An 18,771-nucleotide genomic window follows, 5' to 3' on the forward strand; every position below is an offset into this window, starting at 1 on the left:
ACTCAAGTGGAGATAGTATAACCATTGACCGCAATGTCGTATACAAGCTTACTCACACAGCGAGAAATCAATTACCCGTCTATTGTCAATAGCCTTAGTCAGGTCACTTCGCTAATTATGCATCTCATAAGGTCCGAATAAAATGGCCATGGTTGGCTGTGGATTCAACCTACCATGGCGATTTCTACCATGAAGATATCGGGGCGATGTCACTGTGTGGCGTCAGTCAATGTTCATCATATCCCGTATGTTTCTTAAAATTCATTCATATTTGAGACAAATTGGGTCATTTTGCTATGCAAATTATTTAGTGTCGCAGCCCTGTTTCTATTTCAGTATCATACATGTAGCTATTATAAAGATGGAGATGAAATAGATTACGTAACGCATTGAAACTAACCCTCGTTTCAACTTTTCTGTTTCGGGAGCTCTATTGTTCAGAAACGAAAACGCAAGGGATTAAGTAGGATGGTGTGTAAGTTGACTTCATTGTTACGTTTGGGGCATCATGCTTCTCATTTGAAGAGGTAATAATAGGTGCTGTCAATCACACTTATATCCAACGCTCTGCAGGGTCTATTGTTCTATTGTTTCCGATTAGAGCGCTGACATGTTGGAAAATGTTGCCAATCAATATTCATGAGTTTGTACATTCAACCTCCAGTTTTCGAAATTGGGTGACTTGTGTTTGACACGGTGTGAAATACATCTGACTGGGCGTTTTAATTACTAACGAATAAAGGCATTGACATCATCGAATGGCTGCCCAGTGCTGTTATGTGTTTAGTTATTATATAGGCCTAATAATTATTATTAAATGTATTCATCATTCCTTTCTTTTCCCTTCTCTGTACGTATTCTTTCCTAGGCCTACACTTTATATCACTCCCTCGCTCTCCTTGTCCCCTCTCACCCTCCCTCTCTCATTCCCATCATTTTCCTTATATTTCTATTTATCTACTTGTCTTTATATCTTTTCATTTCTCCCTTCCTCCAGCCCTCTCTCAATCTCCATATCCCCTCCTCCCCTCTTCCTCCCTCCTCACCTCCCAAGACTTAAAATTAAATGGAAATTTCATAAAAACAACCTTTATAGGCCTATACTTATACTTACATGTATACGTATAGCGATTACCATTATAGTGTAATATACATGTAGATAGGAAATGGCAGCCTTCATACATTCTAATGTTTAATCGATCAGCAAGAGCATTCAATTTATTTAAATGAAGCGCCTACAGTCAGGTGGGTGGTAAAGATGATTGCATCGACATCTAAAGCCTCCTTTATATACCCCAGACCCACACAAGCACACATTGGGATACGTGGATACAATGGTACCACTTTACACATGACTGCCCTTACACATGACTGTATTGTGGTCACTTATTGATACTCGCCTGTTGTGTAGAGCGTTAATATGATGCCGGATCAGTGACCAATTTAATGGCGGAACCCCTTTATTCGAAACAATGGTACCACTTTTAAGGCCGGCTTACACGATGCAATTTTTCATGCAATTGCCTGTTGCACAGACCTTGGAAAAAGATTGCGCCGTGTATTTTGGATTTGCAAGGAATTAATCCCCCAAGCATCAGGCAAATTAATCCCCCGAGCAACAGGCAAAAAGGTAGAGACGTGCTCTACTTTCAAGGTTGTTGCATGCAATCTAACCTCCTTCAGCCAATCAGCTGAGTGAACACCGGCTGATCACTGCATTCATTTGGGAATGTGTAGGGACCAGCTTGATTCACCATCCACAACATGATAAATGTGTGCACATGCTACATTATAATACACTTGTAGGCCTATGTTGTTGTTGGTGGTGGTGTTTAGCCCTTTTGATCTTAGTTTTCCTTAGCCTTTTATTTATGGAAAATTGTAGATATACAGGAGAGGATGGCAATCTTTTGCTTTCAGGACAACACATGAGCCATTTTGATATTAATACGAAAATCATTAACCACTACTTATGTTTTGAGTATATCCCAAACCTATGGCCACGCTCAAGGAATTGCAAGGCCGTACATTGCTTCGTCTATTTTGATCAATTGCACAGCTTCATGGTCAGTGAGCACATAATCTCACCCACTAAGTAATGGGCCTTGCAATGGAAATTTCATCGTGTAAGCCCACCTTTATGAATAGCCTGTCGCAACTTCTAATCGGCATCAAACGAACAAAAGATTATATAATCTATTGCGACTCTATTTCTATTTAAAAGCTCTTTGCTTATATCTGTCAATAAAGGTTGGATAAGTCAATTATATGCAACACTGGCGTCTCAAGTGGGCAATCTTAATCACTCTTACTTTAATTTTTTTTTAAAGGACCCCTGCCTCTTCTCCTCTCGCTTTCTTCTCTTTCTAGTATGTCTGTCTCTCCCCCTCCCCAACTCTCACCTGTGCCATCTTTTGAATTATGTGGATCAGAATTATATTGGATGTTGTATTTCCTCTCTCTCCTCCTCTCTCTCTCTCCTCTCCTCTCCTCTCTCCTCTCCTCTCCTCTCCTCTCCTCTCCTCTCCTCTCTCTCTCTCTCTCTCTCCTCCTCTCCTCTCCTCTCCTCCTCCTCTCTTCTCCCCTCCTCTCCTCTCCTCCTCTCTCCTCCTCCTCTCCTCTCCCTCTCTCCTCTCTCTCTCTCTCTCCTCCTCTCCTCTCCTCTCCTCTCCTCTCTCTCTCTCTCTCCTCTCCTCTCTCCTCTCTCTCTCTCTCTCCTCTCCTCTCCTCTCCTCTCCTCTCCTCTCCTCTCCTCTCCTCTCTCCTCCTCTCCCCTCTTATCTTCTCCTCTCTTCTCCTCTCCTCTCTTTTCCTCTCCTCTCTCATCCTCTCCTCTCTCCTCCTCTCCTCTCTCTCCTCTCCCTCTCCTCTCCTCTCCTCTCCTCTCCTCTCCTCTCTCCTCTCCTCTCCTCTCCTCTCTCTCCTCCCTCCTCTCCTCTCCTCTCCTCTCCTCTCCTCTCCTCTCCTCTCCTCTCCTCTCCTCTCCTCTCCTCTCCCTCTCCTCTCCTCTCCTCTCCTCTCCTCTCCCTCTCCTCTCCTCTCTCCTCTCTCTCTCTCTCCTCTCCTCTCCTCTCCTCTCCTCTCCTCTTCTCTCCTCGCCGCTCCTCCCCTCCACCAGATCATCTCCTCGTCTAGCATCCCCACTCTCTCATATAATATACATTTGAAATAGATTTTGAGTCTGGCAATTTTGCCAGTGAAGCAATTATCAGATTACCAATTCCAATGAAAGAAATCCTATTAGTTTCACTTCAACGCACTTCTCTGGTGTTGCATATTACCAAGTTTTAAGGTGTATTTGGGACGAAAACAATTCCCCGTTTAATCGCTACATAATCATAATATAACCGATTTTTGCGCGATTGCACGAACAAGTACGTAATTCTTGGCAACACTGATTACTCGTGTTAATGTATATATTTCTGCGTTGGGCAATTTTCACAATCTACTCCCGCTTAGGCTGGAGTACCTATACACCCAACGCAAGTCAATTGAAGCCGTACAATTTATCGAGAATTTACGACCGTAAAATTTAGACACTTCTTTTGTCTAGATTAGCATCAACCCGCTCATCTCACTTTTTTTCCTGCCAGAAATTAACATAACTCCCGAAACCGAAACAGAAGTAATATTTTTTTATCTTCGTTCAACTTTTCTGTAGTCAACAAAAGACTAGAATAAAAGGATTGTTCACACGTACCATGCTAACACTTCAAAATAGCAATGAGATCCGAAACCGGAAACCGAAACAGAAAAGATGAAAGGACCCCTTGTGCCGATTTGAAATCTGACAAGCTATTCATCGAAAGGTACCTGGTCATAAGCAAGATCAGACTTACCAAATGTGTAACAACCAGAAGTAACAATTAAGAAATAGCACACACTGCTGTGTGTAGGTAAGCACAAAAGAACCGGTCAAATTATTTTGTATATGCCTATTGTGATTGTGCAAGCATGACCTTGTGTGCAGATACACTAAGATGGACACTGCAATTTCAGCTTTTCCATCTATATCTATATGAAGAAATCTATGTTTTTGCTAACATGAAACCCTAGAATTGATACTGAAACTTAAATGTCATTTAAAAAATTCATAATGACAACTTTTAACATAATAAATCTGATGAAATATAATGTAGACCTATAATACTATACATGTTAACCATGTTAACTATAGAAATCAAAGGGCATTTACATGCTTTGTCTATTGGTCCATTGTTAAATATCTCTGAACAAGCATCTTGAAAAATGGACTGATCTTGTAAAAATAGTCTCAAAAATTATTGGAAAGAGCTATCCACTTTGTTTTTTCAGTACTTACTGCCAATGACATGTTCATTAGTATGTAAAAGTGTTAAGAACAACAGTGCAAAAATACTGTTACCTAGAGGGGCAATTTAAGCAGAAACTTAGCTTGTAATCACTGTTGAAGTCAATCTTGAGTAGTGGAGTGATGGAAATCATCTCACTCTGAACTCCTGGTGCATTTTTTGTCATCCTAAAGATGTTTATTTTGAACTTCATCATTTGTTCATTTCATATAATAGCGTTTTGGCCGATTTTTTCACACTTTTCACATCCAGGTGTGAGTTTAACAAACTTTCACTCACTTTCATAGGAAACCATTACATAACATTACTCAACAACAAAAACTTCATTCACAAAAAATAGATCCTTATACAACTTACTCTTTGCCTCAGCGACATTGCTTTGAGTCTTAGCTTTTCTGTGATACCCTATTTGTTGGGAATTATCTCCAAAGTTTTTTGGCTGAAATATATACCTTAATATCTTATTAATAAATAGAAACAATTCGGTCGATGTTAATAATAGTTTAGACTGAATTCTACCAATTAAAAGATCAGTGTTGGGTACATAATGAAATTGGTAGGACTAATGTTGCTTATGACCACCTTTTGTTTGGGACAAAGGGCTTCCGCCATTAAATCGGTAAGCTGACCCGACAGTGTATTAACGCTTTACCTAGCAGGCTACTGTCAATAAGTGATCAAATGAAAGTCGCGTGAAAGCGCTTACTTTAACGAAAAGTACCTTTTGTTAGCATAACACACAAGGGTGTGATTGAGTAGCCGTAATCACAAAAGGCACACATTAGCCGCTGATGTATAGTTCGTTGTCACCCCGCTGACATTAGGTGCTTCATTTAAATAAATTGAATGCGCTTGCTGATGATTACACATCAAGGCTGCCATGTCTGCATGTCTGTATATTGTATAATGGTAATAGCTACGTAGGCCTATACATGTAACATATAATAAGTATACCGGTATAGGCCTATATAAAAGTTGTTTCACAAATTGACATTTTATATAAGAAGGACTGAGAATGTCATAAACAGTGGCGTACTGAAGGGGACAGTTCTTCTGTGAGAGGTCTTGGTAGGGGATGAGGGTGGAGGAGGGGATATGAAGAATGAGAGGGGACTGGAGGAAGAGAGAAAGAGGAAGAAATAAAAGATAAATAAATAAATAGACGTAAATAAATAGAAAGGTAAGGAAAAGAGGGGACAAAACGTAAGAGGGGATGGAGAAGGGAAGGGAGATAAGAAGAGGGAGTGATACTTTATCAAGGAAAGAATAAGTACAGAGAAAGGAAAAGAAAGGAATGACAAATAAATGTAGGCCTTATAATAATTATTATAGAAACTAAACACAGCCCCCCCCACACACACACATAGGCCTAACACTAACAGCACTATACGCCGTAGAAGTGACGTCATAATCGGATTAACTACCATAGCAATAGATGAATACAATTTTTGAATAGACCGCCCTGCACTACAAGCAGATTGCACTAATCACCTGTGTATGTCAGCAAACATAGATTGAATACAATACCGCTCTTTTCAAAGATACTTTTCTTACAGGTGCGAGTGATTAGCATTTCTTTGACATCTATGGTTCAATGCATCGGTACCGCGTGAACGTTGTAGTGCAGGGCGGTATAGTCAAAATTGTATTCATCTATTGCTATGGTAGTTAATCCGATTAACTACGTCACTTCTACGGCGTATAGGCAGCCATTCGATGATGTCAATGCCTTTATGCGTTACGTATTTAAAACGCCCAGTCAGATGTATTTTACACCTTCCAAGCACAAGTCACCCAATTTCGAAAATTGGACGTTGAATGTACACTCTCATGAATATTGATTGGCAACATTTTCCAATATTCAGTGCGTTGGTATCATACACGAAGCAGGGCGGTGAGAGTTCATAAGAGCAATGCTGGATCAATGGCACAGAGAACCTATTCTTGAGAGGGCACTCTATTCACGTGGTTTCTTTTCCAACGCTAAAAGATCACGAATTTTGGTGGCTTGCAAATGAAAAGTGTCCGCACTATCGATTTATTACGTAACTGTTATGAATAATTTATTAGGTTTTTCAATGCAATCGCCGGCCTCGACCCATTAATACATATTATCTGTATTATCAAAGTACTTGGAATAGCAATCCTAATACTGATGGAGTTTTAATGGCGTTTAATGGCGTTTCTCCTCTCCATATACACAGTTGAACAAATACAATAGATGAAGGTCAACACGTATGACCTCCTATGTGACAGAGGAGAAGTAATTCATTGGTAGGGCACCAGCATGGAATAATTGGTAGGAAACGGCACTATCTCATTAGCATGAGCTGCACTGTTATTTAAATAGCGTATTGTTATTTAAATTTGGCCTCAGCTCGTATAGATGGCGCTAGTCATGGCATGCAGACGGAGCCTGTTCGAACCAGTGGAAGTGTACAGGCATGTTTAATTGATGCATAAATCACCCAGGTCGAAATTCCAGTTGAAACCAGTTGAAATAGGCAACTGGTTTCAACTGGACTTAACTAGGTTGAACTATGTGCAACTGGTTGAACCAGGTTGTCAACTAGGTCTAACTAGGTTGACAACTAGGTCCAACTGCTTTCTCACAGCGAAAGGCCAATCCCAATTCCCAATTGAAAACACAGTTAATGTCGGTTTCATTTGAACTGTGTTATCAACTGGGCTTATATCCCAGTTACATCCAGTTGAAAACACAGTTAAAATAGAACACACATTAACTGGGAATTGAAAACACAGTTAATGTCTGTTCTATTTTAACTATGTTATCAACTGGGCTTGTATCCCAGTTACATCCAGTTGATAACACAGTTGAAATAAAACATACATTAACTGGGAATTGAAAACACAGTTAATGCATGTTCTATTTTAACTGTGTTATCAACTGGGCTTGTATCCCAGTTACATCCAGTTGATAACACAGTTAAAATAGAACATACATTAACTGGTAATTGAAAGCACAGTTAATGTCTGTTCTATTTTAACTGTGTTATCAACTGGGCTTGTATCCCAGTAATAACCAATTGGACTTTCTAAACCTAGTTGCAAAAGCATGTCTAGACCAGTTATATACTATTTACAACCCCAGTTAAACACAATTGAACTTTCAAATGCATTTGTTTTCCACTTGAGACTTTTAAACCTAGTTTGAAGGTCAAAATTCCAGTTGAAAGTTCCAACTGGGATGTACTAGGTTCAACTTGGTTGAACTGGGATGCCATTTATGTTTAACTGTGTTTCATATATTCCCAGTTACGATTTAAATTGGACAGGGGGAGGGGTTGATCCTTTACAATTTCAACTACTGCAATATTATATATAAATAAAGAGAAATAATACATACTCTACATACTTGTAAATCAAATACATTAATTTCAAACATTTAGAAAACATCACAGAAATATTATAGCAGATTTATCAAATGTGACACCATAGAATTTATATAGTCGAAAAAAGAAGCATATATATATGACTGCTAAGCTCTGAAAGTTGAAATTAAACCATCCATGAATAAATCCAGTTCCAAACAGTATGAAAACCCATTAAAAAAAGCTCAGTTAAATTCCAGTTGGCGAACTAAATATGACTTTAAAAAAAACCTAGTAAGGAATTCCAATTGATCCCAGTTGAACTGGTTCCATCTCAAATCCCAGTTGAACTGGTATGTTGGTATGTACACAATTAATCCCAGTTGAGTAAAATGAAACCAGTTGAACTGGTATCAAATGAAACCAGTTCAACTGGTGTTCTCAAAACGGTTGAACCAAGTTACCAGTTTACCCCAGTTCAACTAGAGCATTTCATTTTTCAACTGGGATCAGCTGGTGTTCTCAAAACAGTTGAACCCAGTTACCAGTTGAACTGGAGTCAACTGGAACGTTCCAATTTCCGTGACGGAATTTCATCGCCCAGTTGTAAACACAGTTGAACTGGTATCAAATGAAACCAGTTGATACCAGTTCAACTGGGATCAACTGGAATTTTGACCTGGGCACCGTTCTGTATATAGGTATAAACTGGTATATTTTGTACACGATTTCTTTATACAACAATGGGGGTGATATTAAATGTATTAAGTTTATAAAATGTGACATTTACGTGTCCTTTTATTGTCTGTAGTGCAGAGCTCCGCCGACTGAGCTTGAAGCTATAGATGGTGCCAGCGTGGCCGTCCCTGGCAGCATATATGTGACCCGTTACAACGAAAGGTACCTTATGTCGGCTGCTACATATGTCTCCTTTCCCCCATAAAATTACAAACAATCATGACAATCTGAAGTGGCGGTCATTTCAAATCATCCCCAAGTCAACGAGGTCAAAGAATGTGCTCTCATTGTTAGTGGGTGGCTAATACATGTACATACACAAATAAAATACAATACAATGCTTTTACCAATTCAAACAGGGATTAGCCATAGTAAAAAGACTGGAGCTGTATGACAAACATTTCTATAGACTGCATATAGGTACAAGCTTATTATCCTCTTCAACAATATAGGATTAATTATTGATTTAGAATATGCTTGGCACTAGAAAATGAGAAATATGTAGGACCCGACTTAGGGTACCTTTTGCTGTAACGGGTCACATAATTATGTGGAATTCAATTCCAGTAATATTGAATTATATCAGATTCATTTCAAGCAAACACCATTGGTCTGCTTTTGAAAAGAAATGTTAATTCCCAAAGATATATAATCGAGTATCACAATGTCATTATATTATGTCAAAACAGCCGTAGAGCTTAAAATGTTCAAGGACACTGGTTACGTAATTTCCACAACGGCGTTTGGTGATAGACCTATGAATAAGGGATGAAGTGGTCTTCATTTCTGAATGTGGTGTAAAAGATTTTGACTTGAAATACTACTTGTATTTCATACCTTCTCGAATTTCCATCGTATTATTGACAGCAAGTCCTAATTTCGACATTGCTATTGTAAAAAGTCATTCCCTTCTCAAATTAGCAGACTTTCAATAAAAACATATCTCTGGTGCCTAATGGAAATACCAGTCCGCCATTACGGGTGCAGAGGTCAGTGGTCTCAGCTCTTATAGCGGGCGCACTTTCAAGCTTGGTACTCGCATTGAACAGACAAAGTTCGCATACTGAATGGGGGCTTTATTTGTGATGCGATCAAGCAAAATCAGTCGGAACTCGGACATATTAAATTTTCAGTTTTTTATATGATAGTAAAAAGCATTTACAAAGCTGTATTTTGCAGAAACCTCCATTGAAATTGAACAACCAGTTACAAAGATATGAGCAATTAAAGAGTTTCCAAAACAAAAAGAAACAAAAGGAAATTTTTCCTTTGTTTGGCTATATCTCAAAATCAATATTGCCGAGTTCCGACTGATTTTGCTTGATCGCATCACATTTGTCAACCGTAATTAACATGATCTAGGGGTCGAACATGAATATTCATAACCGATCAATAACTGGACTCATTTTCTACCAAGCAAACCAGCGGGATTTGTCATTGCTTGTCAGTGTTTAATAGAACAACCGTGAGTTTAGTGTCACCCCCTTGGCACCAGCGCAGTCACCTTCGGAGCCTTATTTCACCCTTGTACAGATGAGCACTCCATTATAATGCCTCTTTGAAGGTGTCTTGGGAAGTATTTCTTGAACTGCATATCTCCGTGTCTTGGGTAGGCGTCAATCAATTCTCTGAGGTCTCTGGACTTAGGACCAGACTCTGGTGGGTTAAACCGGTTTTAGGGGGCCCCAACCGTCACCCTTCCCTCACGCAGAGATAGATTTAATTAAATCATCATCAGAGATTGGGCACTCCATCCTACTTTCAGGCTAGGAACAGCTGGTATGGGTGGCGTAAACCAGCGTGTTAAGTCAATGCCCCTATATTACCCAGCAGACCCGTGAGTTAGAGTCAGCTGAGCAGAGCTTGTACTGCTGGAGCTGGGATGTGCAATGTCATTATGGACAATGACTGGTCACAGGAACCTAGTCTTACTATCAGTTGGAGGGGTAGTTCATTGGTAGATCACCAGCGCTGTCATCTTCGGAGTCTAATTTCACCCTCCTTAAGATGAGCACTCCTGGTGTAGTTTTGTGTTGGAAAATGACAAAATTGGAAAAATCACCTTGATGCAGTTTAACTAACAAACGAACAAAATCAGCTTGTTACACTAGCAAGTGCCCCACCGTTGCAACGGCAGCAGGCAGCTGGACTAGTGTATAGCTATGAAAAGTGTCGTTGAGCAGTATTTATAAGTGTCACTTGGCATATTTAGGTCTGAGTGTCTTGTGCTGGTTCGTCTTCATTATCTTCACATGGAGATTGTTTCCAGCTTTGAATCAGGTCTATCTGTCGGAATGCTTTGCTTTGACGGCAGAACCATATCACATAGCTGGATCTGAGTGCGGTTTTAGAAGCTACATCCATGATGTTACGTCTCTTTCCACTTGGTACTCCGAGAGCAGCGATGCATTTTGTCAGCGATGTGTTGTAAATACCTCTGCTTCCAATTTCAATTGGGAAGTCGTGCGTACACCATCCCCTATTTGCGCAGTCGGCTACAAGATCTTGGTATTTGCTTTCCTTTCTTGCATTGGCATTTGACAGGTTTTCTTCCATTGGGACTGTAAGCTCAATGATGATAACTGTTTTGGTCCTTTCAGAATAGATTGTAATATCAGGACGTTCTGCAGTCTCTGTGATTATGGGAGGAAATACTACTTACTTATGTTCCTCATCCATCAGAAATTCCCAGTCATTGGCCTTCTGTAAGAGGTTTGTTGCATCTCTTTTGGAAGAGGCAGTGCTAGATTCCGGTAGGTTACACCATCTGCAGTGCGGAATTTGCCGGATAGTAGTCATATAGTTGGTATATTCTGGAGGGGTGTATGATCATCAGTGTCTGATCATGTCTCCAGTTGTATCTGCCACTCTGCAGAGAATAGTTGCATCCATTTAAGATGTGGAATAGAGTGCAGTTATTATGATGACATAAATGGCAGGATCCAAGGTTGGTCTTTCCCCAGAGTCTCAAATTAGCTGGTGATGGAAGTTGATCGTGGATGGCATTGACATGGAAAGATAGGAGCTCTGGTGTCCATACATAAAGGAGCTTCTTCCAAGATGTATCTATAACCCAGCAAACACGAAAACGTTTTAAAAACGTTTTTAATAAGTTATATTTTGGCTTTTGGTTTACATATAAAAACGTTTTAATAACATTAAAATGTCGGGTTATATAAAGGTCATGAAAACGTTTTATAACGTTTTGTATGAAAACACTCTACAATAATGTTTTTAAAATGTTTTCAAAAATGTTATTGTAAACTATTTTTGCAAACATTTTGTTCCATATATTTTGTCAACACTTAAATAACATTATGTTAAAATATTTGCACCCAGCAAACACAGAAATGTTCTTAAAATGTTTTTTTCTAAACGTTTTAATAACATTTAAATGTCGGGTTATATAAAGGTCATGAAAACGTTTTTAAAACGTTATTGCAAATATTTTGGGCAAACATTTTTCGCAAAATATTCTTTCAACCCCAAAATAACATTCTGTTTAGAATGTTTTGTATCAAGTTTTCAAAAATGTTTTTGGAATGGTATTAAAACGTTTTTATACCCTTTATATAACCCGACATTTAAACGTTTTCTGTAAAACATTTTTGTTTGCTGAGCAGTAGATTATCAAAAAATTGATTTTTAATGTTATGAAAACGTTTTATACCCTTAATATACCCTTTATATAACCCGACATTTAAACGTTTTCTGACAACCTTTTATAACCTTTTGCGAATGATGTCGAAAACGTTTTGTGTTTGCTGGGATACTTGCATGGCAGAGTCCCATCTGAGCCATTGTCCTTGTTTGGCGCAGCCATAGAGGTACACAAGCATGTCATCTTCATCTACGTCTTTTACCAGACTAGTGAGGCATTTCCTGTGTTCGTGGGGTTTCATGTCTCTTAACAGTTTCTGGTTCTTTTTGAAACCAAGACCTGCTCTGTCTGTTTGACCTCTGCACATCTCATTCAGCATCAGATGTCGCTCTCTTTGTTCAAGTTCACTGACTCCATTCCACCTTGATTGCTTTGCTTTTCTTTGTAGGCAGTCTTTGTAGAGAGTCTGTGTTTTTCCATCTATAGAATACTTGTTGAGATGGTGCTTGGTGACTTGCATGCATTTTACAGAAGTGGTGAGTCTTTTAAGGTGAAGCCCATACTTCTTCCTGCTTCTGTATAGGGCACTGTTGGTGGTACATCTGCTTATTCCTCCCCATCTTTTCAAGTATTTGGTGCAGGTAGCTTCCAAGCCCTCGATGTATGTAATTGGGAAGTTGTAGATGGTAAACTCCCATGTCATTTTGGGTAGGATTGCATTACGTCGTATTATATCCACATCTTCATGATTCCATTGAGTAGGCTATTGTCTGTCTTTTTCACATGTCTGTTAGTTTCTGCTTTACAGATTCTCTGATTTCCTTATCTTTCAGATCTTTGAAAATAAGCTTGCCGAGAATCGCATGGCTTGGTCGTGGATATATGCAATCTCTTCTCCATCTATTGTCAACTTTGGATCGTATGCCACATATTGGGTTTTATGTCCCTCTTGCTTTTGTTTCTAATTTGGGACACATCTCTTCATGGCATGGGATCGACATTTGCTTGGCTTTGCCTTCATTGATCGAGTCCACCTCAGGAAGTCACTAACGACGTTGACCAGTTTCTGACAGTCTTCTGGGTTTCTTGCAGTTAGAGTAAGGTCATCAGCATAGGCTTTGACTGAAGATTTGATGGATGAATCCTTCATGCAGTACCCCATTATTTTGATTTATTGATTATTGATAAAAACAATAAGATACAAAGAAAATATAAATTGATATATTTTGAAAACCGTATGTCCGATTGACTCCAAATAAAAGGCATATTGATCAGTATACTTTGCTCTACTCAATAAATCTGTTTAAAACATGCTTAGAGCACTTTTATAATGCCTCCATAAGGGGCCATTAATTGTAGGCAACTTCTAGTGCGTAATTTACGGGCAGAATGTCCAGACGAAATCCAAGACCCGTACCGACCTGCCCCCAACCATAGCCTGATTAAAAGGGCTGCATTTGCGGCTGAATTTGCGACCTTATTTGACTCTGCTTCAGACCGTACGCATCATGTTCGTTAATATGTATTGCATTTAAATTCGACTCACCCGGAAGTCCACGTAGCAGGTTTTCCCCGTTGGGGACTGGCATGGCTGGAGGTTGTACCGGCGTCTGGTCCCGGCGTCTGGTTCGGTTGAAGGACCTGATTACCCACCAAAGCCTGGTATTCTTAGCCGCAAATCTTGCCGTTGGTCTCCATTTTCTGCCACACTCGCGTCTCGTGCAGCTGGTGCCAAAGTTTGCACCACCATGCGACTGTCTCGTTCTCCGCCTCCGCTACTCGTCACACCGCCTTCGCCAGTTGTCGCAGTGTTTCTAGAAGTATCACTTCCCGATGTCAAATTTCTTACGGTGCGAGCCTGGCCCGGGTTTGACGTTCCGTTACCTCTACCGGCACTAGATTTGCCCTGGATGCGTTTCTTTTCGTCCCACGCTTGGTCCCTCGACGAACCATCTTCCTTCTCTCTTATTATTACGTTTATGCGTCAAAACAAGTAAGGTACTCGCAGGGCCGTTCCCAGGGACTTTGCCGCCCTAGGCAAAGCCTCTCCCTGGCCTAATGGTCGGAACGGCTCTGGGTACTCGAACTTCTGCACAGACAGTCGTTTAATTGGTTTGAGAACACATTTTTCCAAGAATAACACCACCTCTTACTCCTCCCGTGACAGAACGATATGTGATTATTTCTCAGAAATTTGATCAGCATCGCTGTGCTCAGGCAAATCCTATTGGCTGTCGTAGACAATAGGCCTTGATGTCAATTGGTTCTTTGAGAATGCTGCACCTAAGCATTGAAGCCCAGCCCACAATATTGGCCTAAACCATTTTCCCAGGAGGTAAATCTGTTTATTGTGCATTGGCCAATAAACTTTATTAATCTCATCTTAATCAATATAATTTCGACGGCATTTTTTTTTTCAATTTTAATGTATATCTTTATGTAGAGTTGGGTTAAGAATTTTTTTTAATCATCAGTGGAGCAAAATTATGCATTTTCGTCATCAATTTTATTTTTCATCGTCTCACACAATAGAGAGTTCGTGATCTTACACAATGGCTACCAAACTGTCGCTTGTAATTCTCTCAGTCAAGGGCGTAAATCTGTTTTTGAAAGTGAGGGGGACACTACTTCGGCACGACAGCGCCGCCCGTCGAGCCTTCCCGACGTAGGTGTGTCTGAGGGGGGATGCAGTGTCCCCCTCAGAAGTGAGAAACTTTTGCAAAACGAAGACTTATATAATTGAAGCCATTTGGTGGACCATTTTGGCACTATTATTGTGTAAATTTTTTTTGTTTGTTTGAAAAGTCAAAATTTGTTTTGTGGACAAGTCCTGACTATTATTGTATGATTTATTGCGTTTAAAAACAAAGTGCCGATGTCCAAAGCAGAAACGAAAAGAACAACTTCTTTATTTATAAGCAGGGAGTGTTCCCATGTTTGCAAAATGAAGGCCCAATAGAAGCCATTTGGTGTACGATTTTGACACTATTATTGTGTAAAATATTAGTTAGAAAAAGTTAGGAAATGTGTGAAAATGAAGGCCCAATTGAAGCCATTTGTAGACCGCTTGTTTATGTATGGTGACTGAGGGGGGATGTTGCAAAATGAAGGTCTAACTGAAGTCATTTGGTGCATCATTTTTACACTATCATTGCTTTAACAAAAAAAGGCCCGAACCCAATTTGTAACATTTTACTTGAGATTTGAGATTCGCAATTACTAAAGCATGCATGGATTGATGTTGAAGTCACCATTGAATCCGTATTAATACTGACTTTGGTGACAAAATGTGACGGGCCCTGGGTATTGGCAGGCCCACGGTAATTTTTACAGGCTTATGGGCCGAGGACCCGCTTCAAACAATGCCTAAAATAATCACAGGCCTATTTTTTTCTACTGTTGGCTACTGGCTACCCAACCCAACTCCAACCTTTTACAATTTGTTCTTAGCGCTCTCCTGTTAATATATATTCAGGGACTACTACATTTTCTCATACTCTCCATCTTTCATCCAATGACCGTCATTTGCATAGTCTAGCAACCCGAAGATTAGGATGCCCATATATTACCTAATTTTCCACATATCCCATCGGCTCCTGTTTTTTACACATTCTCTAGCCAATAACCCCGTTTTGCAAGACATTTTACCGACATATATAACTTCCATAGGCCCATACGGTGTTACCACACCCGTCACAACAAATGGCAAAGGTATATTCTGATTTAAAATGGCGGCAATGATGCCCGGGCAATGATGACTACCAGAATTGCCTTTAAGTATTAAAGAAGACCCTAAAATAACTTGTGGCAGAATGAGACTGTAGACAGTGTATGTTAGGTTAGACCTGGTAAAAGTTATTGGAATGGCTCCATAGTATTCCACACTTCAGCATTCTGCCACACCAAAAGCGTTGCTTACAGTGTCATAAATTGTCCGTTTGTTGCATGGTGTCACTGATGCATTTATCTTTGTTTTAATCCTTAGTACAGGGTGTATGAAAATGGTACCGGGCATTTGACATTTTCAAAAATATATCAAAAACATAAAATTGCTAATTAATATAGTTTTTGTACTATAAATAGACAGGGCCATATGTTAACTTATTGATCTAATAATCTGAAGGTGATAGGTTGATGCATCTGGGAGCTATTGTCATTTAAACGAAGATCGACGTAATCATGGTTTTACTTAAATATAATGAATAGGCTCACTGCTTGCATACATGCTCTCCAATATCTCACCTCAGTCTACATAACATTAAATTGTTTTACATAAGTATGCTTTAAGTTTTAGAAAGATAGTTCCTGAAGTCCCTGCCTTACGACTCTGGCAGTTTGAGGTGAAGCCCTATCTGGAATGAACTTAACACCTAGGATGGATCCATTCTGTAACTGCCCATATCAAATGTTAAAACATTGTAAGTTATAACATGTTTGCATGGGAAACTCCTTGCTCTTGGAAACTGTCTTCTCCATAGCTTAGTGCCAACCAGGAATTCTTACCTATGAATGCAAGCTGAAGTGTGGAATACTATGGAGCCATTCCAATAACTTTTACCAGGTCTAACCTAACATACACTGTCTACAGTCTCATTCTGCCACACCATCTACTTAGTAATCTCAATGCTTCTTATACTGCAACTTAAATTACTCTCCTGGAAGGTGTTGATACACAAACGTCTTTCACCCCATCTAAATTATTCAAGTCAATAATATTACTCTCAACCAATAAATATTGATTAGAACATTTATGTATATTATGAATAAATAAATAATTTAACATTTCCATGATTTTCAACATATCATTCTCACAAGGTATTTGTAGTAACACAGAGCTTTGAAATGGTGCGCTACTACTGATCCAGCGTTACGATGAAAAGTGTAAAAACACATACTTTCATTTAGAATCATGTAACTTCTGAACAGAATATGCTATCTTTGTAATCGAAAATTTTTAGAGAAGATAAAACTACTATAATTACAAATATTTAAACAATTAACTCCAAACTGGTACAAAACATAGTAAAAATATTCGGCAAAAATGAGAAGTCGTCGGTACCAATCATTTTGATACACCCTGTATCACTCAAATCGCTATTTTCTGAAAAAACTTTCATAGTCATTCCCTTCCAGTAGTTCTTTGACGTCCTCAGGCATTACCGTTTCAATCCATTTAGGATCCATGTTTTCGTTGATTGTCAACAATGTTTCCAAAATCGTATACAGTGATATCTGCTGCTCTCCACTCTCTTGCAATGGAATTTGCGCGAAGGATATGAAGTGCCTGCTTACATGGTGATAGTAAGAATATGTCTGTAATCTTTTTGGGCGGGTGCGGCGTGCCGCACCCGCCCTGTATTCTCTGACTATTGACCTACTTTCTCACATGCCGCAGTGTTGAGAAAATATTCATGCCGGTTATATCCCAAACACCCACAGAGGTGATAGTTTATGGCGAGTTTTGTAATTATTACTTGATTTTGATATGTAAGTAATACGATAAAGTCATCATAGGCAGTAATGTGTTTGTAACAAAAATAATTATTTTAGTAATAGAAATACTATTTGGAAATTGCAGCAAGATTTGCAGATGTTTTTATTTGAACAGTACCAGTTCACCAGTTTTGCTAGTTTTCCTAATCTTTGGGCTAAATTAATAGCATCGTGAAGGTCATATATATCATTTTATACTGATAGCTTCGGCATGTACTTAAATACAGCTTGTATGTGCATTGTGTTCAGTGTGTACATAGGCTATTTACTTTTCAAATCTTGTGACAAATAGTGCTTGCTGATGCTTGTATAAGGTATTATAGACAAATTATTAGAATGCATGTGCACCAGTAGAAATGGCCCAGGTTGAATAAAATAAATAAACATATGAATGAATATTTTATTCCCTGGATTATTTTTGTTGGGACAAAATAATGATATAGTTTGACGCTTTGAAATACAGTTATGTTAATCATAATAAAGTTACAAAGTTAAAAAATAATATCGCAATATTGTAAAATCAAACTTTTCCCCTCATAAGTTGTATCAAAACAGCATATTGAGGAAATGATATGACAGATTTTTAAACTTTGATATGGAAAGATACCCCAGCCCTGTTGTCTCACCAGAAAAGATGAGCAGAAGTCTTTCTATCTGATGATAAAAAAAAAATGATGATTACGAAAATGTTTTAAATAACTATTATCGACAAAAGTTTTATAACAATGTTTTATATAAAATGTTAACATAAAACGTCTTCTGTTATGATGTGAAGGGTTAATATAAAAACAGGGAAAATCTGTTCCAACTGACCAGCAGAGAACAAAGGATAAGCAATAGATAAGATTAAAATCAAGGAAAATATGACACAACCTCCAATGGGGGAATAACAAACGTATATAAACGTATAAAGTTAAAAACTCTTTTAACTTTGTTTATACGTTTTGTGTTATTCCCCAATGGAAATCGATGTTGTGTCATATTTTCCCTGTTTTTAATTGTGAACTTGACTTACTCATTCTTTCATTTCTCTTGACAATTTTTCATTTGCCCGCCCTATTCCTTTTAAAGGAATTTTTATTATCTTTCGATCAAAGATATCGTATCTTGCTTCGTTGACATCTTTGCCCTTCACTCCGTATAGAAGTGAAACATACTCCTCTAGCTCTTTGCATAAACTTTCTGACGGAATAATCTAATACGATGGTGGAAACATTGTTGACAATGGGTGGAATGGAAATATGGAACCTAAAGGTGTTGAAACGGTAATGCCTGA

This window comes from Amphiura filiformis, chromosome 12 (assembly GCF_039555335.1).
Source record: "Amphiura filiformis chromosome 12, Afil_fr2py, whole genome shotgun sequence".
NCBI classification, from domain to species: Eukaryota; Metazoa; Echinodermata; class Ophiuroidea; order Amphilepidida; family Amphiuridae; genus Amphiura; species Amphiura filiformis.